We start from the raw sequence: 14,520 nt of genomic DNA, 5'->3' as shown, positions 1-14,520 counted from the left end.
TGTTGGTATTTTGATAGGAATGGCATTGAATAGGTAGATTGCTTTGGGAAGTATAGACATTTTAACAATGTTGATTCTTCCCATCCATGAGCATGGTATGTTCTTCCATTTGTTAATATCCTCTGCTATTTCCTTTCTGAGGATTTCATAGTTTTCTTTATAGAGGTCCTTCACCTCCTTCGTTAGGTGTATTCATAGGTATTTCACAAAATCCTAGCCAATAGATTACAGCTTATCATCAAAAAAGTCATTCATCATGATCAAGTAGGCTTCATCTCAGGGATGTAAGGCTGGTTTAACATACACAAGTCTATAAACGTTATCCACCATATTAACAGAGGCAAAAATAAAGATCACATGATCCTCTCAATTGATGCAGAAAAAGCATTTGATAAAATCCAGCATCCTTTTCTAATTAGAACACTGAAGAGTATAGGCATAGGTGGCACATTTCTAAAACTGATTGAAGCTATCTATGACAAACCCACAGCCAATATTTTACTGAATGGAGTAAAACTGAAAGCTTTTCCTCTTAGAACTGGAACCAGACAAGGTTGTCCTCTGTCACCTTTACTATTCAACGTAGTGCTGGAAGTTCTAGCCAATTCAATTAGGCAAGACAAGGAAATAAAGGGAATCCAAATGGGAGCAGAGGAGGTCAAACTCTCCCTCTTTGCTGACAACATGATCTTATACTTAGAGAACCCCAAAGACTCAACCACAAGACTCCTAGAAGTCATCAAAAAACAATACAGTAATGTTTCAGGATATAAAATCAATGTCCACAAGTCAGTAGCCTTTGTGTACACCAATAACAGTCAAGATGAGAAGCTAATTAAGGGCACAACTCCCTTCACCATAGTCTCAAAGAAAATGAAATACCTAGGAATACACCTAACAAAGGAGGTGTTGTGGACATATCTTTAACTTGCACTACAACGGATGACTGCTTCCTCAACCCATGTCTTAGACCCTGGTTCTCCACGTTCAGTATCAGGATCAGGAAGGCTTGTTAGAACACAGCTCGCTGGGACCTACCACCAGAGTTTCCGATTCAAAGTTCTCAGGCCATGCTAATTCTGCTCAGTCAGCATCCCACTTTGAGAAACTTTGGCCTTGACTGGCCACTGAGTCAAATAGTGATGGTTTAGATGACAATGGCATTGCTAATATCATGGTATGCGGATAGCATCAAACCAGCATTACAACAACAATGATGTTAGCATTACACTTTTAGACAACTAAGAATCACAGATGCAATATAAGAAACTAGGATCAAGAAGTTTCAGGATCATATATGAAAAACAATAGAAGAAATCTGACTGGTGGCCACGGAATATATGAAACCATCTCAAATCAAATGGAACATAGGAGAAAAGCATCACATTAGAAAACAGCAGGAGATCAAAAGTGAAGCTGTGTGTAGGGCACAGACTAAAACCACTGTGCCAAAACTAGGTAAAGCATACAAAACCGAGAACATAGAAATAGCAACAGGACATGATGCTGTGAACCGAGCTATGAAAGCACAGAACGTGCTGGGGATATGAAGTCCACAGCAGCAGAAGCCACTTGTTCTGGAGCCCCATTATCTCCAGCTGCCATCTCCTTTCTGGCTTTCTTAACCTAATAACCCACCCCCACTCACTATGGAGCTCCAAGTTTGTACTTCCCATGAGAACTCCATTGCTTTATCTTATCTCTACTTAAGACTTTCATCGTCAACCTTAAACTCTAACTAGGAACCCAGAGAATACAAGTTCTTGACTAGGGCATGTCCCCTGCCCTCTGCTTAAAAAAAAAAAAAAAAAAAAACTAACAAAACAAGCATTAATTCTTTGAGGAATCTCTAAAGTCACATGCAGAAAATTATATTGAGATGGGATATTGACTTAGGATGCTGAATTATCAGTGAGAACGGACCAACCGCTATTCTGTCTCTCTTACTATAAGAAACTTTCCCCAAAAGACCCAAGGTTAGCTACATACCAGGATGGGATTTTTATGTGCTCTGAGCTTATTAGACTATTAGATACTTTTCATACTTTACTTTCACAATATTCTTTAAAGATTATTTCTTGAATTTTACATATGAAGATACTAAAACTCAGAGATTTGCTCTCGGTCTCTAAGTAATGACAAAGCTGTAATTAAACAATACAAATCTGGTTTTCTTCAAGAATTGCCCATGAATATCTGAAACTGAGATTAAGTATGTAATTAGAACTCACAATTACTATTATTGTTCAGATTTCTCTGAAGGTAGAAGAATCGGAATGCTCTCCAAATCCTGTTTTCTAATGCATTTTCATTAGTATCAATAATAGCACTTCACAAACAATGCTTTAATTACAGTACAACCTCCATAGTTGGCCACTTCCCTACATTAATCGCCTCCTTAAGTTGAGCTAATTTTCATAGACCAGACTTGCACCACATGTACATATCAGTACAGTAGGGCAAATGCGTTATGTTGACCACCTCCGTATGTTGACCACCTTGGGGGGTCAGCTTACAGAGGTTCTACTGTTATTTTACATACTCTCACAAATACATTATGAAGAGCTGTGTGTGTGAGAGAGAGAGAGAGAGATTTTAGGGTTGTGGAAGCTGGGACATCAACCATCACAAATAGGATTTAAATGGCACATAAAGAATTCGAATCCATGCCCATATGATTCCAGAGGCCAAGATTTTATCCACCCCACTTTTCGGCTTCTCACGTAGGTTTCTCTATGCGTATCCCTGGAGCTGAGCTCCAGAAGAAAGACTTTACTCCATGAGGACTAATGAAAGTATGTTGTGCCAGAAAGTGCACTGTGGTGAGTCGTGTTAAACCTTAGTAATAATCTGCTGACATACTTCCGGGTTAGTGTCTTCTTTCTCCAGAAGAATCACTATGAGATTCTATTCACCCTCTGCTAGGTCCTTCATCAATTTTCAGGTGGCTGCCAGCCCACGACCCATCTCAAGGAACCTGTCCACCCTTGATCCTGAATCATTGTTGAGCTGATTGCACAAGGGGCATGCAGTGCCTCTGATCCAAGGCTTTGTGGTGACCCTTATCGAAAGTCCCAACAAGCTGGGCCAATCAAAGTTTTTTTTAACTGAGGAACAGAGGAAAGACATAAAGTAGCAATGGGGACAGAGATAGAACACTTGACACAGGGCTGGCATGGCATGTGGCCGCAGCCAGAGCCCTGCAGACAAACTATCTAGAGCGAAACTCCTGCCAAGGAGCTGCATAACTCAGCATTCCAGCTATGAAATATTGCACATTTTATGTTCTTCACTGCCTACTGTCAGAGTAGCCCATGCTATTTTTCCCATGTCTATTAAGAAAACGAGTTTTAAAGGCCTAAATGAAGCTGTGAAATGTGGCTTCAGCATATCTTCTTGACTGACATCACTTAAGGAAATCTCTGTTATCTTCTGAAGATGACAGACGAATGGCCAACAAACACATGAAAAAATGCTCATCATCCCTAATCATCTGAGAAATGCAGCTCAAAGGCACTCTGAGATGTCATCTAACCCCGGTGTGGTTAGCCCATTCACAAAGGCCCAAAGCTGCAGATGCAGGCGTGGATGTGGAGAGAAGGGAACACTTTGCACTACTGTGGGACCGCAAACCAATACGATGTCTATGAAAAGAAGCATCGAGAATTGTCAAAGAACTGAAAGTAGGCCTTAAATTTGATCCCACAATCTCATTACTAGGTATCTCCCCAGAAAAACAAAAATCATTTTACCACAAGGGCTTTTGTGTGAGAATGTTAATGCAGCTCAATTCACAATCGCCAAGATGTGTAAGCAATCCAAGTGCCCACCAACCCACAAATAGATTAACAAGCTATGGTATATGGATTCTATGGAATACTAGTCAGCCATTAGAAAAGTGGAAATTTTACATCTTTTGTGTTTACCTGGATGGAGTTGAAATACATTCTTCTTAGTAAAGTATCTCTAGAGTGGAAAAAAAGTATCCAAATATGAAACCAGCATATAGACAACTTCATGCCTACACAAAAGATAAAACACAAGTATAGTCTAGCTGGGAGGAGGGGAGACGAAGGAGAGCGAGGGGGAGGAGGGAGAGTAATTGGCGGGATCTCCCCTAACGTGCACAATGGGAGGGTGTTCAGCAGGCCACCCGGGTGAAGGGCTCAACTACTTACCTTAGAAAAGAAAACAATGTAACCTAAACATTTGTACTGTCCTATTAATCTGAAATGAAAAAAAGAAGGAAACCAAATCTCTGTTAACTTAAAACAGAAGTTAGTGGTAACAAACGCATGGAGTTATCATTAATATTTACATTTAAATTAATTTTAAAACTTCCCAAAAGTAAGAAAAAGAAAAGCTTTAGCCATGTTTCCAATGTTCTATAATTCATGGGTAATTTTAAAGTATAAAATGGATTTTAAATTCTATGTTTAAATGCACTTGCTATGCCAGTCTCTGAATCTTTATATGAATTCAAAGTCAAAACCTATTGTGCTGATTTACTACCCATTATGATCCAGAGGAAAACCTAGGGGCTCTGGAATCAGTCCTGAATCCAAATAATGATGTTGACACATGTTAGGTGTGAGACAGCAGCTGAGGAGCATGCTCTGTGGGTGGTATTTTACTCCTCTGTAAAAGCAAGTGATGCTAATAAATATGTAACCTCATTACCACTGTCAGCGTTAAAGGAGATAAACCAGAACATATCCTGCAGAGTACCTGGTATTTCCTATCACTGTGAATAGTGTGATGCTGTTTTGGTAGCCTCATGTTTTATCACATGAACATTGCTTTCGTATGTATATTGTGCACTTAAGGCTTAACTACCATTTTTATTATACGTAAGATGTGGCTTTAGCAGTTACATTTTCTCCTCTTGATACTGGTTTAGGTTCATAAAACTCTCTCACTTTTTGTCTTCCTTAAGATCTCTGGTCTGAGATCTTCCATAACTTTCATAACTTTCTCATGGGTTCCTCATTTTTATAAAAAGAATGTGAAGTAAGAGATATTTACACTCCACGTGACAACTTCAACCGGGACTGTCCACGTTCATCTTCCCCAAATGCAGTCGGGGGAAGCCGCTTTCACAGCACAGCTAATGCTTCATTACCAAGCCAGATGTGAGTGACAGCTGCATTCTCTTTGACAGTTCAAATGGCACATTTTGGAGAAACTGTTTAATTCAGAAGTACAAGTGGACAGAGCTATGCAGACCTCTTCAGCAAACTTATTATGGGTTTCATATTTTGTGCTGGTATTTCCCCCTTTTTAATAGGTGAGGCAGCTGACATCTGAATTAGTACACTCTCCTTAGCATGCCAGTGGCTCCTGACAATAGCCTGAGGGGGAAGATATAGATAACTGAGAAGTTTTCTCACTGTTGTGATATATTTTTTCATATGGTTAATAAGGCAATTGAAATGACATTCTGTCACAGCGGTATAAGATGGGCAACTTGTGATTTCCCTTGTGCTGCCACTAGGAGGAGATGCATTTTGTTTAATACTTAAAAAAAAAAAAAAAGGAGGAAAAAGAAGAAAAGACATGACAGTCTGGGAACCTGAAAGTCCCCCATGTAAGCAAATCCAATGAGAAGGCCAGTTATGTGTATTTTCCGATGAGGAAAAAGTTAAGTAGAATAAAGAAAACAAAAACTTTAAAAAAAGGTAAAAAACCTAAAAATATGTGAAAATGTTATGTAATTTTTTTGCCTTCAACAAGCATGATTGTGTAGGCAAAACCATTTTAACAGCCTCCTTTTCCCTAAACCGTCTTACTAATACAGGGCCCCATCTGAGGTTGAAATGTGCCCACATTTCTCATTAGACACAGGGGTATATAAATGTATGTGTATAAAATGTTATGAGTGAAATTGTAGTTGGTTAAGTTGGCATAATATTACATTTTTAAGTTGTGTAATTAAACAAATTGATTATACTTTTGAAATTTCTAGTTTTATTTTGGAGGCTTTTCCCCCCTATGTCCTCCATACCTTTATTCGCCTTTGAAAAACTTGCGAGTCTTTTTACATATTCCACATAAAATCATATCTATGAGAAGCATACATTTGAGGCTACCAAAGATGAGAATTCTCAAATGTTGTGGGAAACATGTTTCCACTTGGTCTCATGATAGAATCTCATGACGTGATGTGAATATTCAGGCTGCGAAGATTATATTATGAAATATTAGTATCAGATATATATTTAGCAATATACTATTATATATTAATATATTATAGAGGAATATATCATAGATTAATACATTTATCAAATTTGCTACTTTGGCTAAAAATCCTGGTTGTGAAATGGTGGCAGAAGAGAACTATTCAGATTTACGAAGCAGTTATCTAAGAAGATGGGTTGGGGGGGTTTGCTAGCACATGTACTTACACAGGCTTCTTGATCTATTCACCTCTACCAAGTATCCTGCCTGATAAGCCTCACCCAGAACTACAAAAATAAACATCATCTACTGCTAATATGTCATATGCATTAGCATTAGCATTTTCCAAAAGAATAGCCCCCCCATTTTGCTGAGAACCTCGAAACTCAAAAAACACATATGTAACTCAAAAAGCATATGGCAGATGTTACACAAGCTCATAATTTTCAGCTTGTTGCTCAAATTCGGATTTTATAACATTATCCTTACTCCTAAGGGAGAAAATCATACCTGATGAAATAGGGTGAGTTAGCCAGGGAAACATAGCTAATTGTAGGATTACAACTAAAATACATTGGCTTCCCATCTCCAGTGAAAATTGGTTCACCATCTGTCCTTAGTAGAAAAAAGAAATGCTCCCTACATCTAACCAACATGACCTCCTTTTGTCACTTCCCATATTAATTTTATTAACTTGTCCCCCAAATATAACAGGAGATAAACATCCTCACTCATTAAAATAAGCAAGCTAGAGATTCTTTCTGATTTCTGTGAGTTGAATATAAATATGATCTACAGAATCTGAGAGTGGGTTAAATCGTTAGTGGACTACGGAATGGAGGAGGCAGAATCATCTAAATTTATATTTTTGGAAAGTTTAGGAGCTGTTGAGATAATGAATTACAGATGTTTCTTTGGGGATATTGACATTTCATAGAGACCTTAAACATAATTTCTATTAAAAATGGTGGGTGGCACCTGTGGCTCAAAGGAGTAGGACACTGGCCCCATATGCCGGAGGTGGTGGGTTCAAACCCAGCCCTGGCCAAAAAAAAAAAAAAATCGTTAAGAAACAATGAAATTTTGGAGTATTAAGTAGTTCACTGATTCTATGAAGCCAAGCATGTTTTACTATCCAATGAAAGTAATTGGCCTATGTCCTAGTTCCTTGAAATCTCCATGAGTAACTCAGAGACTTGTTAAAGCATGAGGACTTGCTGTAGCTAGGATCAAAGGAGTTTCTAGATAAGACAATCATACTTTGGAAATTTTCTTTTTTTTTCTCTTTTTTAATTTTTATTAAATCATGGCTGTGTACATTAATATGATCATGGGGCACCATGCACTTGGTTCATAGATCGTTTGACACATTTTCATCACACTAGTTAACATAGCTTTCATAGCATTTTCTTAGTTATTTTGCTAAGACCTTTACATTCCACATTTACTAGGATTCACATAAACCCTTGTAAGATGCACCGCAGGTGTAATCCCATTAATCCCCCTCCCTCCACCTACCTCCCCCCTCCCTCCCCTCCCTTTCCCCTTTCTCCCTATTCTTAGGTTGTAACTGGGTTATAGCTTTCATGTGACGGTCCTACATTAGTTTCATAATAAGGGTGAGTACATTGGGTACTTTTTCTTCCATTCTTGAGACACTTTACTAAGAAGAATATGTTCCAGCTCCATCCATGTAAACATGAAAGAGGTAAAGTCTCCATCTTTTTTAAGGCTGCATGTATTCCATGATGTACATATACCACAATTTATTAATCCATTCGTGGATCAATGGGTACTTGGGCTTTTTCCATGACTTAGCAATTATGAATTGGGCTGCAATAAACATTCTGGTACAAATATCTTTGTTATGGTGTGATTTTTGGTCTTCTGGGTATATGCCCAGTAGAGGGATTATAGGACTGAATGGCAGATCTATTTTTAGATCTCTAAGTGTCTCCATATCTCTTTCCAAAAGGAATGTATTAATTTGCATTCACACCAGCAGTGCAAAAGTGTTCCCTTTTCTCCACATCCACGCCAACATCTCTGGTCTTGGGATTTTGTGATATAGGCTAGTCTCACTGGAGTTAGATGATATCTCAAAGTAGTTTTGATTTGCATTTCTCTGATGATTAAAGATGATGAGCATTTTTTCATATGTCTGAAGGCTGTGCACCTGTCTTCTTCAGAGAAGTTTCTCTTCAAATCCCTTGCCCAGCCTGCGATGGGATCCCTTGTTCTTTTCTTGCCAATGCGTTTGAGTTCTCTGTGGATTCTGGCAGGGAAAACCCTTGAAGAAATTAGGTTGGGTGAATTTTTTATGGAAATTGTAAATATCAAATTCAAACACCAAAATTAGAGCAGGTGCCCAAAGGCGGTACAGCATGTCTGCCTTAATCATCAGGCTAAGAGGAAAAGCTCGGATGAATGTTTTGAGGCCTCAGATTTGATGACAGATTTGTTTTTGGCTTTGGCTGTCTACCCAACAGAGCAGTAGCCCCTATGGGCTTTTTAGCTGATCTTAACTCATATCATGCTCAGCAGAAAGAGGGGAGATGGCCGATGTCTCAGCCATTGCTACAAGAGTCATCATGCCTCTCAAAAGGCTCTCACTCCTCTTGCCCATAAACCTACTAGATGAGGAGTTTTTGTGTACAGGAAACGCATAATTTCTCCAACTTCTCTTAAAGTGTAGATTTGGGGAACAGAAAGAATCTACTGAAACCTAGAACCATCTTTTTCAGATGACTCAAGCAGAGCTTTTCCCTGGCAAGATAATACATATCATTATAAAATAAAGCTTAAAAAAATAACTGAGTTAATACCTTAGGAAAGATATTTTTAAAAGTTATTCAAATGACATTGGACTGTCTGATTCATGCAAAAAATGATAATTATTCTGTCCATTTGTACATCTTTATGAGTTACTTATGAGGAAACTAGCTATACTCTTCCCCCTTTGGTAAATTGAACTAAAATAAAGGTATCTGCCTTCATACTACCATTCTTAGGAACCCAATCCCATACCCACATCTCAGGGCCAGTGAAACATGAGTCAAAAAAGAAAACAACTGTTAACTTTCATAATCCATGGAGTTTCATAATCCTGGTCCAGGCCAAGGGCCAGGACCACTTTCACATCTTGGGAGGTCTAAAGTCCTGTAAAGGAGAAGTTTGGAGGTACAAGGTATTGGAAATAAGATGAGGAGGAGGAAATATAATATGGGAACCGAACAACAAGGGGGAAAAGTGAGAGTGAGGTGCCATCACTTGTAGAAGAACTGCTCTAACGCCTGGCAGAGTGCAGTGTGCTGTGTGAGAGTTTGGGAACTTTCTGCGTGATGAGCTGGCTGAGGAGGTACCGACAATACTGTCGTGATGTGATTAGTTAAGTGGAACACAAACAGGCTGACATCCCCCGACACAACATTCAAAAAGATAATTTTCTATAACTTTTCTCCCTCCTGAGGCAGCAGTAGACATTAGTTCAAGAAACCACATGCAAAAAAAAAAAGAAAAGAAGAGAAAAGAAAAGGAAACCGCATGCAGTGTCCCTTGCTACAGTCAAATGTGTGTGTTTGTAGATTCTTCTGCCTGCGCAAAGCAGAGATCAGGGCAATCTTTTTCCTATTTCTGTTAGTTTAACTTTTGAAAAGATAATACGGAAACCACCCATATGCCCACCAATCCAGGAAGGGATTAACAAGCTGTGTGCATGTATACCGTGGAATACTATTCAGACTCTAAAAAAGATGGTATTAACCTGGATGGAGTTGAAACACATTCTTCTCAGTAAAGCATCACAGATGGAGAAGCAAGAATCCAACGTACTCAATTCTGATATGAGACAATTGATGCTAGTACATGGCGGGGGTGGGGGAAGGGGGAGCGGAGGGGGGTGGGTGGTCACGATGTGTGACACCTCTTGAGGGGGCAGGAGACAATTATAAGAGGGACTTTACTTAACAAATGCAAGCAGGATAACCTGGTTCTTTGTACCCTTAATGAATCCCCAACAATTAAAAAAAAAAGGGTAATGTGGAATTTGTACATGTCTAGCAACTTGGCACATGGCAGGATGTCATGTGTGCGGGGCTTGGGAAATATAAGGTAGGACTAAATTTGTTAATGTCTGTTACTTAAATGTAACAAATCCTTCAAAAGGGAGAAGATTAGAGGGTAGACTACATTGCTTGAACATACTCCGGTGAAACACAGTAGCACCTCGAAGAGCAGCTGCTCTAGCAGTCAATGGAATGGTATTTATTTTATATAAAGTGATTAAGGAACCACAAAACCCAGAGTAAAATAATTATCATCTGAGGAAGATGATGCTCAAAAAACAACGGTGTTCTATGCATATTCAAATACCATTAATGGATCAATTAAAACATAATTAAGCATCTTACAAGGGTACATGTGAAACTTACTAAATGTAGAATATAAATGTCTTAACACAATAACTAAGAAAATGCCAGGGAGGCTATGTTAACCAGTGTGATGAAAATACATCAAATGGTCTATAAAACCAGTGTATGGTGCTCCATGATTGCATTAATGTACACAGCTGTGATTTAATAATAAATTAAAAAAACATAATTAAAATATTCATTTTCCTATTTTTAAATGTACATACATTTGTTCAGGTAACACATGGAACCCAAACAGTAGAAGAATATCTAGGTAATTTCATAAGAGCAAGTTATAAAAATACTAATAAAGTTCGAATGTATGTCTCCCTTGTATATAATAAATATTGCTAATTTGGCATTGGTGTCTTAGAGTCTGAATGAATCAGAATATTGCACTTAGTGCTTTCTTTTGTTGACGTAAGGGAACCCTTAGTGATTGCTTTTTAGTACACCAATCATGCTTCCCTGTTCTTCTCAAATTCTACCTCTAACCTCAATCCATCCAGACTACCCTGAACTTATCTGCACTGTGTTAATACCTGGTACATTGATGGAGTGTCTATTATCAACAGACCTTTGATTACAGCCACCACCAGCCACCCCGAGCACTCTGCTATTATTCTTTTCAGCAGCTTGTGAAGTACAGATCATTGCCTTCTATCTATGCTGTGCACAAGCATCAACTATGTCTCAATGCCAAGGTTGCGGATCTAAACCTCAAGGAATGAGGTTTGGAGGAAGAAGCGGGAGATCTCAGGAAATTAAGAGCTGAGGGAAGTTTCTCTGGACAAGATTAGTTGGCAAGGGGCTTACCCACTTTCTCTTCCAGAGCACGAGACAAAGGGGCATTCTCTGAGAGTTTTCTGTTTTCTTGAGAAACTCTAAATTGAATGTCACAGTGGCTTATAATGGTCTTAAGATCCTGCAGACCTAATTTCTGAAAATTGCCATTCCATTTTCTCCTTCTGAGAAGGATGCCCCAGGAAGTTATTTCCACTCTTAAATTTTACTTGAAACAAAGAGAATTAGCTTGCTGTTAAAAATGAAATCATTAAGTGTTCCACTGTCCTCTATCCAGTACATAACCTAAGGATAGAAACGATTTCTTGCCCTCAAGGACCTTACAATCTCTCTCAAAACCCAGGATGTACATTAGCATTTTAATAGCACCATAATTCTGTGATGTTCTTGGAAATACTTTATTTAAATGGGCACAACAGCTACATTTTATTCTAATGAAGACTCCTTGGCAATATGGATTAGCATTTGCCAGTGGAAAGTGGCTATTAACCCTGATATATGTGACTACATCCACATATAGTGGGTATATCTCTAAACAAAGTACATTTTCTAAGGTATAACATGGCAGGAGTCTAGTAAGGACACCGTAGACCATATCCATGCTCTATTTACTGTAATTGGTGTATCTGAAGGCAGAGGAAAAGTGCGACCCTAGGTATAAATGGAAGTAACAACTTTTTTTTTTTTTTTAATTGTTGGGGATTCATTAAGGGTACAGTAAGCCAGGTTACACTGATTGCAATTGTTAGGTAAAGTCCCTCTTGCAATCATGTCTTGCCCCCATAAAGTGTGACACACACCAATTCTGCTGTTCAATGTTAGAAGAAAACTTTGTTCTTTAATTTTCAGCTTACTGTCATTAAGTAGATAAGGAAAAATTGAGAGTCAATTACTCCCTAGTAAATTTTCTCTTGAAACATCCAGTTGGATGGTATAAAAGCACTAACTCCCATCCCATGTTGTTTTCTGATAATAATACTGCCATTATTAGGCGCACTAATAAAATTAAAAATTCATTTGCTATTAAAATTCATTTGGTATTTTCTATGACAGAGCCCATTCCATTTTCACAACTACTCTAAAGAAAGTATTAATATTGCCCAAGATTTCACAATTTGTACATAACCCAGCAGGTCTAGGATTCTTTGTTAGTTTTGTAAACTCAACATTTCTCCTACGTAAGGTTGATATCAGCCCTTGTGTTACTACAATGGTCTCTCATACTCCATAGAGCAGCACACATGTGCATACATTCAAGAATTTCGCAAATATGCATGTTGATAAAACATCTAATCTCTCACTGCTACAACCTCCATAAAACTGTATTATTAGACACAAAATTTAAATATCAGGATTACCAATATCACACAGAGATATCAAACCAGAAAGTCGTAGAAGATTCCCTTCTCAGAGATGCTGATTCTGAGGCTTCAAGCCTCTACGGTTTATCCCAGATTTAGAAACAATGACAGCAGAGGAACAAAGCTCATCCACTTTGGAATACTATATCTCTAGCCGAACCTTCCAATCCCCTTGACATGACCTTGGGCTTCAATGATGGAGTGCTTTTTGTTTGTTGTTTCTGTACTTGTCTTTTTTATTTTTATTTGCTTTGATGTCTCTAATCCTGCTGATCCATGCAGGTGACCAAACTTTCATCCGTAATCTGTAGCATTCAAATTAAAGGAAGGGTTTATAGATTCTGGGATTTTCTGAGCACCTCACATAAATCCTTCCTAGGCCCCTCATGAATGGATAAAACCATGAGCAGAGGATGAAGTTAAATTGATCCCAATCAATGCATCAAATTGTATTCACTGCCAGTCAACAAACACAGATCTGTTCTTTCCATTTTTAAAACATTTTATAAGCACTTTATAAACATTTTTATGCATCTTTTTTATTATGCCTTATTGTTTATCCTAGTGCTACTTGATCCTAAGTTCATTTTTCTGAGCAGATATAAGATTCACAGGAGTAATTCATTCTTTGTTAGGTGATAAACAGCTTTTAGATTTGGACAGAATTCAATTTCTTGTTGCTTCCTAACCTGCAGCCTTTGGAAATGCTACACTCTGGTCTGTTTTACATTAAGAACAAATATCTCTTTTTCATAGAAAAATTCTATACGTCTTTAAAGAAAACATATAGGATGGAAATAACTGCATTTCCCCTCAGTCACATTAAACAGAAAGGTTAAGCTCTTCCTGACAGGAAAGATGTATTTGCAAGTGATTAGTTATATTTCTATCATCGTGCTTGTCTGTGTTCTTCCTTTGATGTTTAAGCAAAGCTCTTGAACACGCTGGGTTGTACTCTCTGATGTTGATTTATAGGTAGAACTGAATTCCAAACACTGAGCCAGTAGGTAGGCTTGAATAAAAAGCAGAGATTTTCTCCCTGCTGGTTAGTGTGTGACTAAGCGATGTTGTTCTAGGGCCTCAATCTGTCAAGACAGGTGTACAATGAAGGAATCCTTCAAGCACAAAGACCTGATCTATCCACAGAGGGCCACATTCTGCTGTGCAGGATTGCCGTATTTTAAACCTTTAGAAGAAAAATAAACTATGTTTAAAAAATAAACAAAATTGTTTTCTGTTCAACAATGTTGACACACTTTCAGTTAGATGTAGGACGTACCTACGAGGGAGAAGATAAAGGTAATCAGGCCGTCATACGGCAGATCAGATCCCGTCTCAGCAGTGCCAGTCCTGACTCAGGCACATCAGAAGGAATAGTGGAGCATCTTCCACAGGCTGATCCATGCTTAACCGACTGATGTCTCTCAGAGAGATGGAAAGTGGGGTCAGGCAGCATCCTAGGGAGCTCAATCAAACTATCTGGTTGAGCCACAAGAGGTGAAGAAAAATTAGTGCAATAAAGATATTTGGTTAAATTAACAGAGGCATCCCCATCTGTCTGAGCTCAGGAGGTGTGGATTAATACAATCATAAAGTGAGAGGATGTTCAGCACCTCATTCTGCTGACCTCCTGATTTTAACACAAATGAAATGCTCAGAAGCACACATCTGAAGAGAGAGAGACACAGCTTACTGTTTATTATTTCCAAGAGTGCTTCATTTTCACCAAAATATTTTTCCAAATAATGGATTGAAATGTCTACTTTATA

The sequence above is a fragment of the Nycticebus coucang genome, chromosome 9 (genome assembly GCF_027406575.1).
Source record: "Nycticebus coucang isolate mNycCou1 chromosome 9, mNycCou1.pri, whole genome shotgun sequence".
NCBI classification, from domain to species: Eukaryota; Metazoa; Chordata; class Mammalia; order Primates; family Lorisidae; genus Nycticebus; species Nycticebus coucang.
The sequence above is the reverse complement of the archived record's forward strand: the minus strand, read 5'-3'. Positions refer to the sequence as shown.